The 14275-nt window shown below is 43.2% G+C and overlaps 1 protein-coding gene across 1 annotated transcript in view; it reads left to right on the plus strand.

Annotated features, from left to right (window-relative positions):
* ABR (ABR activator of RhoGEF and GTPase) overlaps positions 1-14275 on the plus strand; it is a 178857-nt gene that overhangs the window by 7021 nt on the left and 157561 nt on the right. The gene's annotated exons all lie outside the window — the stretch shown is intronic.

The raw sequence follows: 14275 nt of genomic DNA on the forward strand, positions 1-14275 counted from the left end.
ACCCTCAAGGCAGGGTCTAGGAGCCAGATCTAGGCTCTTTCCATTGCATCCTATGGCCTTTTCTTTCTTGGAATTTTAAGCAGAGAAAACTTAAGATGTGAGTCCTATCAAACAGCAGTCCCCAACCTTTTTGGCACCAGGGACCGTTTTCATGGAAGACAATTTTTCCAAGGACCAGGGCGGGGAGATGGTTTCGGGATGATTCAAGCGCATTACCTTTATCATGCCCTTTATTTCTATCATTATTACATCAGCTCTACCTCAGATCATCAGGCATTAGATCCCGGGGGTTGGGGACCCCTGCTGTCAAAATCATAGTAACAGGAGCAGCAGACTGTCTCATTTAGCCTCATTTAGTGGGTGGAAGTTATTTGTCCCACTCTATAGGTGAATATGCCGAGGCTGGGAGAGGTGAGGACGTTTACCCAGCATCAAACAGCTCGCGGTGGAGTCAGCATTGGAACTTGGGTCAGGCTTACAAAACTGACACTCTTTAACTTCCAGTATGTAAGGCTGTCCTGGACCAGCTGTAGAATTCCAGATTTCTCTACCCTGGCATCAGATTCTCCCAGGCTGCCAATGGAGACTTTTTAATCTTCATGGGAAATGCATTTCCTACTAGGCACTCATGTTACCTAGGGGTTTTTTTCCCCTTCCCATTAGTGACTCATGAGATTTTTGCTCCAGGAAGAATTCCTTGTGTTCGTTGGATGTGTCTGAATATCTTAAGTCAAAGTATGGAATTTTCAGCCTTAGCTGTGAGGGAGTAATTTTTTTCCCATTCCCTGTTGTGGAGAGATATTAAAAAACTACTTGAGACGCGTGAGCTGGTGGTTGGCCACGATTCATCTGTAGCCAGAGCTGACATGGCCTCACTATTTGCTTGGTTCTTTAATGCGTGATACCCCCCACTCCTCCCCCCGCCCACCTTAGCAACATCTACACCTCGTGAACATCGTTCGGCCAGGGGGTGTGGGTGGGTTTGTTAACAATGTGTTCCTCCTCTACAAGAGGTAAATGTAACCAAGCCTGAAAACTTTTCTATTCCTCTCATCTGTTTTTCTTCTGGTGAAGAGACTATTCACAAAGCAATTGGCCCTGTGTTTGATTCTGAATCTTTGTGTGTTTTCCTTTTTATAGATTTTGTTTATTTATTTATTTTTGGCTGTGTTGGGTCATCGTTGCTGTGCGCGGGCTTTCTCTAGTTGCGGTGAGTGGAGGCTGCTCTTCGTTGTGGTGCACAGGCTTCTCATTGCGGTGGCTTCTCTTGTTGCGGAGCACAGGATCTAGGCGTGCAGGCTTCAGCAGTTGTGGCACACGGGCTTCAGTAGTTGTGGCTCGCGGGCTCTAGAGTGCAGACTCAGTAGTTATGGCGCGTGGGCTTAGTTGCTCTGTGGCATGTGGGATCTTCCCAGACCAGGGCTCCAACCCGTGTCCCCTGCATTGGCAGGCAGATTCTTAACCACTGCGCCACCAGGGAAGCCCTCTTTGTGTTTTAAGTCAGGATCTTCATACCTTTTCTTTTTTTTCTTTTTTTTGGGCTGTGTTGGGTCTTCATTGCTGTGCGCAGGCTTTCTCTAGTTGCAGCAAGCCGGGGCTACTCTTCGTGGCAGCGCGCAGGCTTCTCATTGCGGTGGCTGCTCTTGCTGCGGAGCACGGGCTCTAGGCGCACGGGCTTCAGTAGTTGCAGCACGCGGGCTCAGTAGTTGTGGCTCGCGGGCTCTAGAGTACAGGCTCAGCAGTTGTGATGCACGGGCTTAGTTGCTTTGCCTCATGTGGTATCTTCCTGGACCAGGGATCGAACCCATGTCCCCTGCATTGGCAGGTGGATTCTTACCCACTGCACCACCAGGGAGGTCCCCCATACCTTTTCTTAGCTTTGAAAGAATGGTACAAACACTTTCTACATCTGAAAAACGCGCTGGATGTTACCCAGCTTGCAGGGTTGTGAGGCTTACCTTGGACAAGTTACTGACTCTCTCTAAGCCCCAGTTCTGTGTCTGCCAGATAGGGGTGATAATGATAGGACTGTGTCATAGATGTGTCGTGAAGCTTCACTGAGATAATGTGTACAGGGTGTGTAGCACACAGCAGAGCACATAAGTGTTTAATGAATCTTAGATGGTGTTACTATCTAAGAGTTACTATCTTCAGTCCAGGAACGTTCAGCTGGCTGAACCAGGCCACAGCTCATACTCACATTTCTTCATGGAATAAAGTCCCCAAGCCTCTTCATCTGCCTCTTTGTTTCCTTTCTTACCCTGCTCCAGCTCCAGACATGTTTCGCTCCTTCAGAGGGAAACAAGCTTTCTTAGCCCTCTGTGGTCCTCTCGTCCTTCCCCAGTCAAGCCCTGTCTCCCCTGCAAAACCATCATCTGACTTCTCCTTATTTCCTACTCTCTACCCACTTGGCTTCGGCCAGTGCTCCTTCTTGCCAGTGTCCTTTCCAGTGCTCTTTCTGGCATTTGAGATGCCCTCCCCCCTTCACTTCCCCAATTGGAAAGCCAACCCTTCCTTTAAGGCCTGGCTTTTCTGTGGAACCTTGTATTGGTTAAGATATGGGTTTGCTGCATTCCACAAAACCCAAAAAAGCAAGATAGAGGTTTACTTATCTCTCATGTAAAATAATACTAGAGATAAGCAGTCCAGGGAGAGGATGGTGACTCTATGATCATCAGGAATTTAGGCTTCTTTTTTTTTTCTTTTTTTTTAACATCTTTATTGGAGTATAATTGCTTTACAATGGTGTGTTAGTTTCTGCTTTATAACAAAGTGAATCAGTTATACATATACATATGTTCCCATATCTCTTCCCTCTTGCATCTCCCTCCCTGCCACCCTCCCTGTCCCACCCCTCTAGGTGGACACAAAGCACCGAGCTGATCTCCCTGTGCTATGTGGCTGCTTCCCACTAGCTATTTTACGTTTGGTAGTGTACATATGTCCATGCCACTCTCTCACTTTGTCGCAGCTTACCCTTCCCCCTCCTCGTATCCTCAAGTCCATTCTCTAGTAGGTCTGCATCTTTATTCCCGTCTTGCCCCTAGGTTCTTCTGGTCTTTTTTCTTTTTTTCTTTTTTTAGATTCCATATATATGTGTTAGCATATGGTATTTGTTTTTCTCTTTCTGACTTACTTCACTCTGTATGACAGACTCTAGGTCCATTCACCTCACTACAAATAACTCAGTTTCGTTCCTTTTTATGGCTGAGTAATATTCCATTGTATATATGTGCCACATCTTCTTTATCCATTCATCTGTTGATGGACACTTAGGTTGCTTCCATATCCTGGCTATTGTAAATAGAGCTGCAATGAACATTTTGGTACATGACTCTTTTCTTTTTTTTTTCTTTTTTTTTTGCGGTACGCGGGCCTCTCACTGTTGTGGCCTCTCCCGTTGCGGAGCACAGGCTCCGGACGCGCAGCCTCAGCAGCCATGGCTCACGGGCCCAGCCGCTCCGCGGCATGTGGGATCTTCCCGGACCAGGGCTCGAACCCGTGTCCCCTGCATTGGCAGGCAGATTCTTAACCACTGTGCCACAAGGGAAGCCCCATGACTCTTTTTGAATTATGGTTTTCTCAGGGTATATGCCCAGTAGTGGGATTGCTGGGTCGTATGGTAGTTCTATTTTCAGTTTTTTAAGGAACCTCCATACTGTTTTCCATAGTGGCTGTATCAATTTACATTCCCACCAACAGTGCAAGAGGGTTCCCTTTTCTCCACACCCTCTCCAGCATTTATTGTTTGTAGATTTTTTGATGATGGCCATTCTGACTGGTGTGAGATGATATCTCATTGTAGTTTTGATTTGCATTTCTCTAATGATTAATGATGTTGAGCATTCTTTCATGTGTTTGTTGGCCATCTGTATATCTTCTTTGGAGAAATGTCTTTTTTAGGTCTTCTGCCCATTTTTGAATTGAGTTGTTTGTTTTTTTGATATTGAGCTGCATGAGTTGCTTGTATGTTTTGGAGATTAATCCTTTGTCAGTTGCTTCATTTGCAAATATTTTCTCCCATTCTGAGGGTTGTCTTTTCGTCTTGTTTATGGTTTCCTTTGCTGTGCAAAAGCTTTTAAGTTTCATTAGGTCCCATTTGTTTACTTTTGTTTTCATTTCCATTTCTCTAGGAGGTGGGTCAAAAAGGATCTTGCTGTGATTTATGTCATAGATTGCTCTGCCTATGTTTTCCTCCGAGAGTTTGATGGTGTCTGGCCTTACATTTAGATCTTTAATCCATTTTGAGTTTATTTTTGTGTATGGTGTTAGGGAGTGTTCTAATTTCATTCTTTTACATGTAGCTGTCCAGTTTTCCCAGCACCATTTATTGAAGAGGCTGTCTTTTCTCCACTGTATATTCTTGCCTCCTTTATCAAAGATAAGGTGACCATATGTGCGTGGGTTTATCTCTGGGCTTTCTATCCTGTTCCATTGATCTATATTTCTGTTTTTGTGCCAGTACCATATTGTCTTGATTACTGTAGCTTTTTAGTATAGTCTGAAGTCAGGGAGCCTGATTCCTCCAGCTCCGTTTTTCGTTCTCAAGATTGCTTTGGCTATTCGGAGTCTTTTGTGTTTCCATACAAATTGTGAAATTTTTTGCTCTAGTTATGTGAAAAATGTCAGTGGTAGTTTGATAGGGTTTGCATTGAATCTGTAGATTGCTTTGGGTAGTAGAGTCATTTTCACAATGTTGATTCTTCCAATCCAAGAACATGGTATATCTCTCCATCTTTTTGTATCATCTTTAATTTCTTTCATCAGTGTCTTATAATTTTCTGCATACAGGTCTTTTGTCTCCTTAGGTAGGTTTAATCCTAGATATTTTATTCTTTTTGTTGCAATGGTAAATGGGAGTGTTTTCTTAATTTCACTTTCAGATTTTTTATTATTAGTGTATAGGAATGCAAGAGATTTCTGTGCATTAATTTTGTATCCTGCTACTTTACCAAATTCATTGATTAGCTCTAGTAGTTTTCTGGTAGCATCTTTAGGATTCTCTATGTATAGTATCATGTCATCTGCAAACAGTGACAGCTTTACTTCTTCTTTTCCAATTTGGATTCCTTTTATTTCTTTTTCTTCTCTGATTGCTGTGGCTAAAACTTCAGGCTTCTTTTTGCTTTTCTGTCTCAAGGTTGCCTCATGGTCCAAAATAGCTGCTGGAAATCCAGCCATCACATTCATGTTTCAGACAAGAATTAGAAGAAAGGGAGAAAGGACATAAGAGTGAGTAGCAGCTGTTGGTCTGCCTTTTAAGGCACTTTCCTAGAAGCCTCTCATGACAATTTCTGTTTAGATCTCATTAGCCATCTCTAGCTACAAGGGTGGCTGGGAAATGTAGTATTTTATCTGGGCATATGGCCACCTCAAATAAAATAGGGGCTCTGTTACAAGGAAAAATGGAAGAATTGATATTGAGTAGGCAACTAGCAGCCTCTGGCACAAGCTTTTTCCAAGTACTCCAACCCATCTTGTGGTTCTTAGAGTGAGCCCCACATGTACACAATTGTTTTATTATTGTGCCATCTATTAATTCATTGACCCAATGAACAAATAACAACTGAACCACTGCTCTGTGCAAGGCACGATGCCTTTTATATGTTTACTGTTAAGTGTTGCTCTCAAACCTAAGAGGTTAGCTGGCTCCTTGAAAGCAGGGATCAGGGCTTATGCTTCTTTTTCTCCCTCACAACAGTATCTTTCACAAGGCTGGGCATACAGCAGGTTCTTGAAAAGTACCTGGTTGATTTTCTAATAGTCGCAAAAGAGAAGCTCAGTGAAGACTTAAATTCCCTAATGTGGTACTGTGCCCAACAATTCTGGTTGTTTAAGGTTTGTTTTGGGTTCAGTCTGGTTTTGAGGAACCATAGCAAGGAGAGTGGGGCCTGGGTCATCTCTAAACATCAGGGCTGTGTTGTGGCCACACGGACTTGTCCAGGTGTTGGGGTGGATTTGGCTATTTTGCAAAACTGGATTCTGTTTGGATACTAAACTAGAATGATAAGCAGAAATGTCTGCACCCGCCTGACTTTCCTTAACACTGCTCTGTCTGTGTAGCTGTTTTCACACTGCATGAATTGCTCCCGTTATTTCTGCACTGCATAGCTGCAGAGTAAATCTTCAGTCTTTCCGCAGTGAGCATCAGCTTCTGTCCGTGTTCCTGTCTTCCCATTCGTTCCCTGCTCTTGTCTGCCTGAGATAAGAGTGTCTGAAGGGAGGTTGCCTAGAGCGTACGTCACATCTTGTGGCTGAGAAAATGATTGTTTTAAAATTTTTATTGGCACTTAGGAAGAAAGGAACTAGAAGATATTTTGCTTCTACTACCTGCAAGGCACTGTGTTACATGCTTAACCTACATGGTCACATTTAATATTCAGAACAGTCTACTGTTCTGTTCTTACTGTAAAGAAAGTAATACTATTCTCATTTTGCAGATGAGGAAACTGAGGCTCTGACCTGTTAACTAACAAGCCCAAGTTTGCTTAGGGCTAAGTGGTGGAATTATTTTTTCTCCCATTAAAATAATTAATTAATTTTATTGAGAGATAATTCACATACCATAAAATTCACCTGTTTAAAATGGATAGGCATGGTTTTTACTATATTCACAAAGTTGTGCAGTCATTGTCACTCTCCAATTCAAGACCATTTTCATCAGGTCAAGTAGGACTGTTTCGAGCCTAGGCTTCTCCTACAACTTTGCCATTTCCTTTTCTAATTTGCCACATGCAGTGATTTAAAATAACTAGACTGGATTTGGAGGAACATCAGGGCTTGTTTGGGTGAGATATATACATAAAAAGAGCATCGCCTCTTAAGTCGCTTTCTTCCCATTACTGCAACAGTCCTGGTGCCCCTTGAATTGCTGCAGAATGGGGCTGGCTTTAATTTCTCTGGGCCCCATCCTACCCCATTTGTGTTTCCTGAACTTGGGGCAGGGGGCAGAATATCCCAAACTTGAGGTTCCATGAGCACCCCTCATTCCTGCCCTGGGGTTGTGATTGATATGGTGAGAGGCACCCTTATTCTGACCTGTATCTTGTTTGTCTCTGTAGCCCCAGAATGTCGTAGTGCCTGACATAATGGGAGATGCTCAATAAAGGTTGATGAATACCCAGAGGTTTATTCCATTACCTCTAATGTAAATCACTGCTATAACTTATTGTTCTGCCCTTAGCCTTTCTCCTCCAGCCCCAGTTATCTTCCACATTAAAGACAAAGCGATTGCTCTAGCCCCTAAATCTAATGAGATTAGACTGCAGTGGTCATACTGGCTGACTGCCCTTTAAAAGACTTTCCCCCAAGTCCTATCTAGCAACTGCTACTTCCATGCTATTGGCCAACACTGGGTCATATTGCCCTTAGCTGCAAAGAGGGCTGGGCAATCAGGAATTTACACTCTTCAGCCTCTATAGTAAAGAGTGTTAAGGGAGAAGGGGACTGTGAATGGCTTTTGGAAAACCAGCCCAGTGTTGGCTCCACAATCCTCCCCTGAACTTGCGCATTCATTTGAGCAATTATAAAATGATTTAAAATGGTTTGCCTCTCTGTTTTCCCCACTGGATTCCAAGCCCCTAAGTTGTGTGTGTTAGAGGATGACCATTTTTTAAAATTATAGTATCCCTGCCCCTAACACCATGCTGGCATACGGTGTTTATTGAACAATAAAAGAAAGATTGTACATTTTCAAGTAAGAATTTTGTGGGATTGGGACTATCTGGGCAGACTGTTGGGGTCTTTAAGCATTTAAAACCTTTTTCATTTTCTCTTCCCCTTCCTCTTCTTATTCTTTACCTTTATCTTCATCTCTTCTTCTCCCTTCTCCTCTTTATTTTTGGACCAGTAGGATAAGATGTATTCTAGAGCTGTGATTCTCAAGGGATGTGCTGGCTTCTTCTTCCTGAAGCTATTTTCAAACATTACATGCCCCAAGGAGATTTTGATGTCTGCCCTTCTGGCTTAGTACCACAATCCACCTGCCCACCAGTTGAGAATTTGCCGTTTTGTGCCCCTCTTCCTGAGAGGAGTGTGCTGTTTCCTGAAGGTGGTCAATGCACAGAAAGGCCGATATTCAAACCTGCCCAACTAGGCCCTCCCCAACTCATGAAGAACTGTGCTAGTCATTAGGACCATAAACTAAGCATTTTGGTTCCCCTTTGCTGTCCAGGAACATGGTAGGTAGGATTATATTCCTGGTTCCCTTGAAATTGAGTAGGACTATTTGCCTAGTTCTAACCAATGAATTTGAATGGAAGTGATTGTGCAACTTCCAGACCAGAGCATTTCATGCTGGTATGAGACCCTTCAGAGCACTTTTTTCCCTTTGCTATTGCAACGTATACTGTTCCAAATGGTGGCAATTTTGTCAGCCTGGGTCCTAGGGGGAGGGCAATACAGAGCAGAGCTCCTATTCAACCTTCAGTGGACATGTCCTAGAGTGAGAAATAAACCATTGTTATTTGAAGCCACTGAAATGTTTGGTGCTGTTAGTTACTGCAGCATTACCTCATTTATCTTGACTGACACAAACACCTGACTTATTTTCATACAGAAGAATGGCTCTCTGGGCCTCAAAACTCAAAGTAATTTCCTGAAAACCTCTAAGTTCCCTTCTCACTAAGGCCAAGTGGTAACCATAGCTGTTTGTATGTGTATATGAGAGGGTAGGTCTCAAAAATGTGAAAAACAATGTTAGAAATGGCTAAGCGGTTTCACCATTGTTTCATTCAGTGATTTGCTGGAGGGATTTATAAGACCCAATAGCAGATTGTACTCATGGGTAAGTTTTTTTTTTACAGAGGATACAGAGCAAAAGCAAGAAAAAATATGTGTATCAACAGACTCCAGAGAGGTCCAGCACAGGCTTTTGATGTCCTTCCTTGTCTTAGGACATATTGGAATGCTCTCTCTCTAACAGCAAACACGAAGACATATATGGAATATCTTCCCCTAAGGAAGTCTGTTTCAGTCTCAAGGTTTGAGACTGTTTTTTACCATAAAGAATAGATTATACCTATGCAACTTTGTTTATTTGATTGACAGAATAAAACACACTTTAGGGGCTTCCCTGGTGGCGCAGTGGTTGAGAATCTGCCTGCCAATGTAGGGGACGTGGGTTCGAGCCCTGGTCTGGGAAGATCCCACATGCCACGGAGCAACTAGGCCCGTGAGCCACAACTACTGAGCCTGTGCGTCTGGAGCCTGTGCTCCACAACAAGAGAGGCCGCGATAGTGAGAAGCCCGTGCACCGCGATGAAGAGTGGCCCCCACTTGCCACAACTAGAGAAAGCCCTCGCACAGAAACGAAGACCCAACACAGCCAAAAAATAAATTAATTAATTAACTAAAAAAAAACCAACAACACACGCCTTAGGATAATATTTTATCCTAGTATTTATGCAAATAAACAACCTAACCTTATACCTAAAGGAACTAGGAAAAGAAGAACAAACAAAACGCAAAGTTAGTAGAAGGAAAGAAATAATAAAGATCAGAACAGAAATAAATGAAATCAAGAATTTAAAAAAATAGGAAAGATCAATGAAACTAAGAGCTGATTCTTTGAAGAGATAAACAAAATTAATAAACCTTTTGCCAGACTCATCAAAGAAAAAAGAGAGAGGACCCAAATAAATAAAATCAGAAATGAAGAAAGAGAAGTTACAACCAGCACCACAGGAATACAAAGGATCATAAGAGATTACTGTGAACAATTATGTGCCAATAAAGTGGAAAACCTAGAAGAAATCTCCATGACTGAATCAGGAAGAAATACAAAATATGAACATACAATCTCCCATGACTGAATCAGGAAGAAATACAAAATATGAACAGACCATTACCTGTAAAGAAATTGAATCAGTAAAAACAACAACAACTCGCAACAAACAAAAGTCCAGAACCAGAAGATTTCACAGCTGAATTCTACCAAACATTTAAAGAATTGACATCTATCCTTATCAAACTATTCAAAAACATTGAAGAGGAAGTAACACTTCTGAACTCATTCTACAAGGCCAGCATCACCCTGATACTGAAACCAGACAAAGATACCACAAGAAAAAGAAAATTACAGGCCAGTATCACTGATGAACACAGATGCAAAAATCCTCAACAAAATATTAACAAACTGAATTCAACAGTATATTAAAAGAATCATACACCATGATCAAGTGGGATTTATCCCAGGGATACAAGGATGGTTTAATCCCTGCAAATCAGTCAATATGATGCACCACATTAACAAATTAAAAAATAAAAATTATATGATCGTCTCAGTAGATGCAGAAAAAGCTTTTGACAAAATTCAACATCCATTTATGATGGTAGTATATTAACTTCATTTATGATGATGGAATGCCTAAATGTCTGATTGCCCAGATCTCTGAGAAATGTGATTTCCTCAGGGATTTTGCACACTTGGAATGAACATGACACTTAGAAAAGTTGCAGAAGTACAATGCAATTTTCCAAGGTCTTTGTCTGTTGATTAGATCGGGGGTGGGGGGGCTTCCTCACAACCTACTCACCACTTACACTGTTATTTCAAATCATAAAGAACACACTTGTAAACAAAAGTTTGAAACTATCAGTCTGTGATTTGGGGATACCTGACTATAATGATACGGTTTTGCCATGCCGAGTGTTTAGTACAAGTATATATTACACACGTACTTTAATCAGTATAGTCCCATAAGACCAAGTATTATTATTCTTATTCTATAGTAATAATAAGTCTAGAACGAGTCACTTAGCTAATAAAGAACAGGAGGCTTCCCTGGTGGCGCAGTGGTTGAGAGTCCGCCTGCCGATGCAGGGGACACGGGTTCGTGCCCCGGTCCGGGAAGATCCCACATGCCGCGGAGCGGCTGGGCCCGTGAGCCATGGCCGCTGAGCCTGCGCGTCCGGAGCCTGTGCTCCGCAACGGGAGAGGCCACAACAGTGAGAGGCCCACGTACCGCAAAAAAAAAAAAAAAAAAAAAAAGCGGGGCTAGGAATAGAGCCCAGCTCTTTCTGGGGCCAAAGTTACTCTACTCCATCTCACCACTAACTCTTAATTTCTCCAGGCTACGGCTCCTCATCTCTAAAATAAGGTGATTGGACTAGATGATTTTCCAGGCCTACTTTTATGAATACCAGTAAATTGGATGAGCTGGGACTCTGTACCAAGTAATGGTTAAGAGCTTGGCTTTGAATCAGAGGAACCTGGTTTGGATCCAGGCTGCAGACTGCTTGTTATTTTGTGCCCTTAACCAAGTTACTTCACTTTTCTATAAACCTATTTCCTTTTCTGTACAACGGAGATGATTATATCTCACCTGATGTTGTAAAGACTAAATGAAATAATGGACAGAAAATATGTAGCACAGGGCCTGGCATACGATAAGCTCTGTATAAATGCAGGCAGCCGCCGGTATGGTGCTCAAGAGCATACCGTCTAGGACCACATCGCTTGGGTTTGAATCCCAGCGCTGCCACTTAACTGCTATGTGACTTTAAACTAGCTTAAATTTTTTGTGCCTCAGTTTCCTTATCTTAGACTGAGTGATAATAATATGATATCAATACCTAATTAAGTGTGTGTGAAGATTCAATAACTTGATATATAAAGCACTCAGCACCTGACACTTAGTAAACAGAGCGTGTTGACTAATTTTATTATTATCACAAACATTACTGTTGTTGGCCATTTGCATTGCTGAAATAGACAATAAGGGTGAAAAAAAACGGTATCTTGCTCATCTTGTTGCCTGGTCATATCCTTAATTGAAACCCGAGGCTTCTGGAAATCCTGCAGTTTGAATAATCCAGGAGCTGAAGCAGTGGAGCGTCCAATTACGGATGCCTCACGGCTGGAACCCTGGGGAGGAAGGTGAGGTCTCACCATTGTCTAGCTGAGGTTGTGGTCCTTTTAGGAAGAAAGCCCTGCTTTGTATGCAGCTGCCTTGCCTTCGGTTTGGCTGCATAATTGCGCCTTTTTGTTTTATTTTAAAGCATCTTGAGGAATTCAGAGTCCTCTCCCGCTGACAGTCAGCAGAGAAAGCCACTGAGTGTCACATCTCTAATGAGCCTTGTGGACACTCTGATGGCCCCACTGAAGCAGCCAGGCAGGGAGCGTGCAACACAGGCCTGTGCCTACATCCACAGGCTCCCTTTGAGCACAGGCCACCACGCTGGACTTCATTATGGGGCTCCCTGTGCGCCCCCAGGATCTCCCATGCCTGTCTTCATTGTCTCAGAAGGACGTGGCATTCTTCCTGAATGCCGGGCTTGTTGGTAACCTTTGTGGGCTGGCAGTGAGAAAACAGAAATTAATTATTCATATCAGTGGGCCTGAAGAGCTGTTGTTTGCAGAGTTGAGTCTTCTCCTGGCTACCGGACCCAGAATTCCCCAGAGCCTCTGGACCAGCAGAAGGTGGTGTGATCCTTGGAGACAGCTGCTCTGAAAGCAGGGATGGCAAGTGTCTGGCCCCGGGCTACATGCTACATGCTTTGTCTGGGCTTCAGGGGGTTAAACCAAAATTGAAACAATTTAAAATTGGGAGATTTTTACATAAAATCTGGATTTCTGAGTTTTCTTGAAAGATGGGAAGGTCTACATGTGGAATATATGTGGAAATTACGGGTAGCGCCGAGTAGCTGACCCCTTGAGATTGGACATGATTTCGCTGATTGCTTCAGCTTCATCTGGCCCCTTTATTCACTCACATTGTGAGAGGTGTGTGTGTATTGTGGTGAACAGAGCTGCCTGGCCTTGCATCCTGCCTCTGCCACTTACTAGTTATGTGACCTTAGGCAAATTACTTAACCTCTGTGGGCCTCAGTTTCTGCATCTGCTAAATGGGGATTATAACCGTTTACCTCACAAATCTGTGAGAACTAAATGAGTTAGAATAAGTGCTTAGAATAGTGCGCCTGTCACATAATAAGTACTGCTTCGGTGTTAATATATAGTAGTATTAACGCTACGTACCTGCCTAGTGTTTTAGGCATTTGAAATGATAATCCTTGTGTTACACAGTTTCCCATAGAAGGAAAAAAAATGTATTTATTTCCTAGTGTGTGTCTTAACTCACTAATAAGTGTTTACTCCCTCCTCCAGCTCCTAAGCTCAGCGCCTTGGAATGTAACAGAATAGTGCTACCCACCGTAACAAAGTGTCAGTGGCTTAACAGGCTAAGTGTAGTATGTGCACATGTTCCTGATGGGCAGGTTTGCTTCCCATGGTTGCTCAGAAACCAGGCTCCTGCACTCTTGTGGATCTGCCATCCTCTAGGTCTCTGTGGTTCTCAGTTATCAGGGAGCACTGGAGAACCAGAGAGTGAAGACACACTTGCTTCTTCTTTTTTTTTTTTTTTTTTTTTTTTTTTGCGGGTACGTGGGCCTCTCACTGCTGTGGCCCCTCCCGCTGCGGAGCACAGGCTCCGGACGCGCAGGCTCAGTGGCCATGGCCCACGGACCCAGCCTTTCCACGGCACGTGGGATCCTCCTGGACCAGGGCACGAACCCGCGTCCCCCGCATCGGCAGGCGGACTCTCAACCACTGCGCCACCAGGGAAGCCCCACACTTGCTTCTTAACTCTCTTAACCCAGAACTGATATCCATTTCTTCTGCTCATATCCCATTGGCAAACACAAGGCACATGTCCCCTCTTAGAGGCGGGGGTCTTGGCAAATGTAGCCCCTGACTGAACAGCTGGTTCCCAGCAACAGCCCTACTCTGGGGAGGGGTCTGGGGCAGGAATATTTGGTGAACCCTCAACTGTCTTTGCCACCACGGTCATATTAAATAAGCTCCGAATCAGCATCTCCCTGGACCTATTTTCTTGTTCCTTTTCGCCTATGAAATGTCTCCAAGGGTGACTGCCTTGTTTTTGTTTGGTTTTGGGGGGGAAGAAGGAGAGAAACAACCATTTTATTTTTTCATCTCATGCTTCAAATTCATATATACCATAAAAGCATTGATTTAGGATATCAGAATTAGACTTGAGCAATAGTGTTTCGTCTGGGTTACTTACTTGGAGGGAAATACAACTTAGCCGTGGTGCTGACATGTCCATTAAAAGAGCTGCCAGATTAATGGAAAAATGACATTTACAATCAGAATGTTTATATTCAAATCTTAAATCTCTCCGACTGTCTTCCTTTATATTGGGTTCATTGTAGACATTTAGCATTTGGCCTTGTTAAGGTAGGTAATTTAAAAATTAAGGCAGTTGGGGCTTCCCTGGTGGTGCAGTGGTTGGGAGTCCGCCTGCCGATGCAGGGG

The sequence above is a fragment of the Aethalodelphis obliquidens genome, unplaced genomic scaffold (genome assembly GCF_003676395.1).
Source record: "Aethalodelphis obliquidens isolate GAN/ISIS:26980383/991018 unplaced genomic scaffold, ASM367639v1 scaffold38, whole genome shotgun sequence".
In the NCBI taxonomy this organism is placed as follows: domain Eukaryota; kingdom Metazoa; phylum Chordata; class Mammalia; order Artiodactyla; family Delphinidae; genus Aethalodelphis; species Aethalodelphis obliquidens.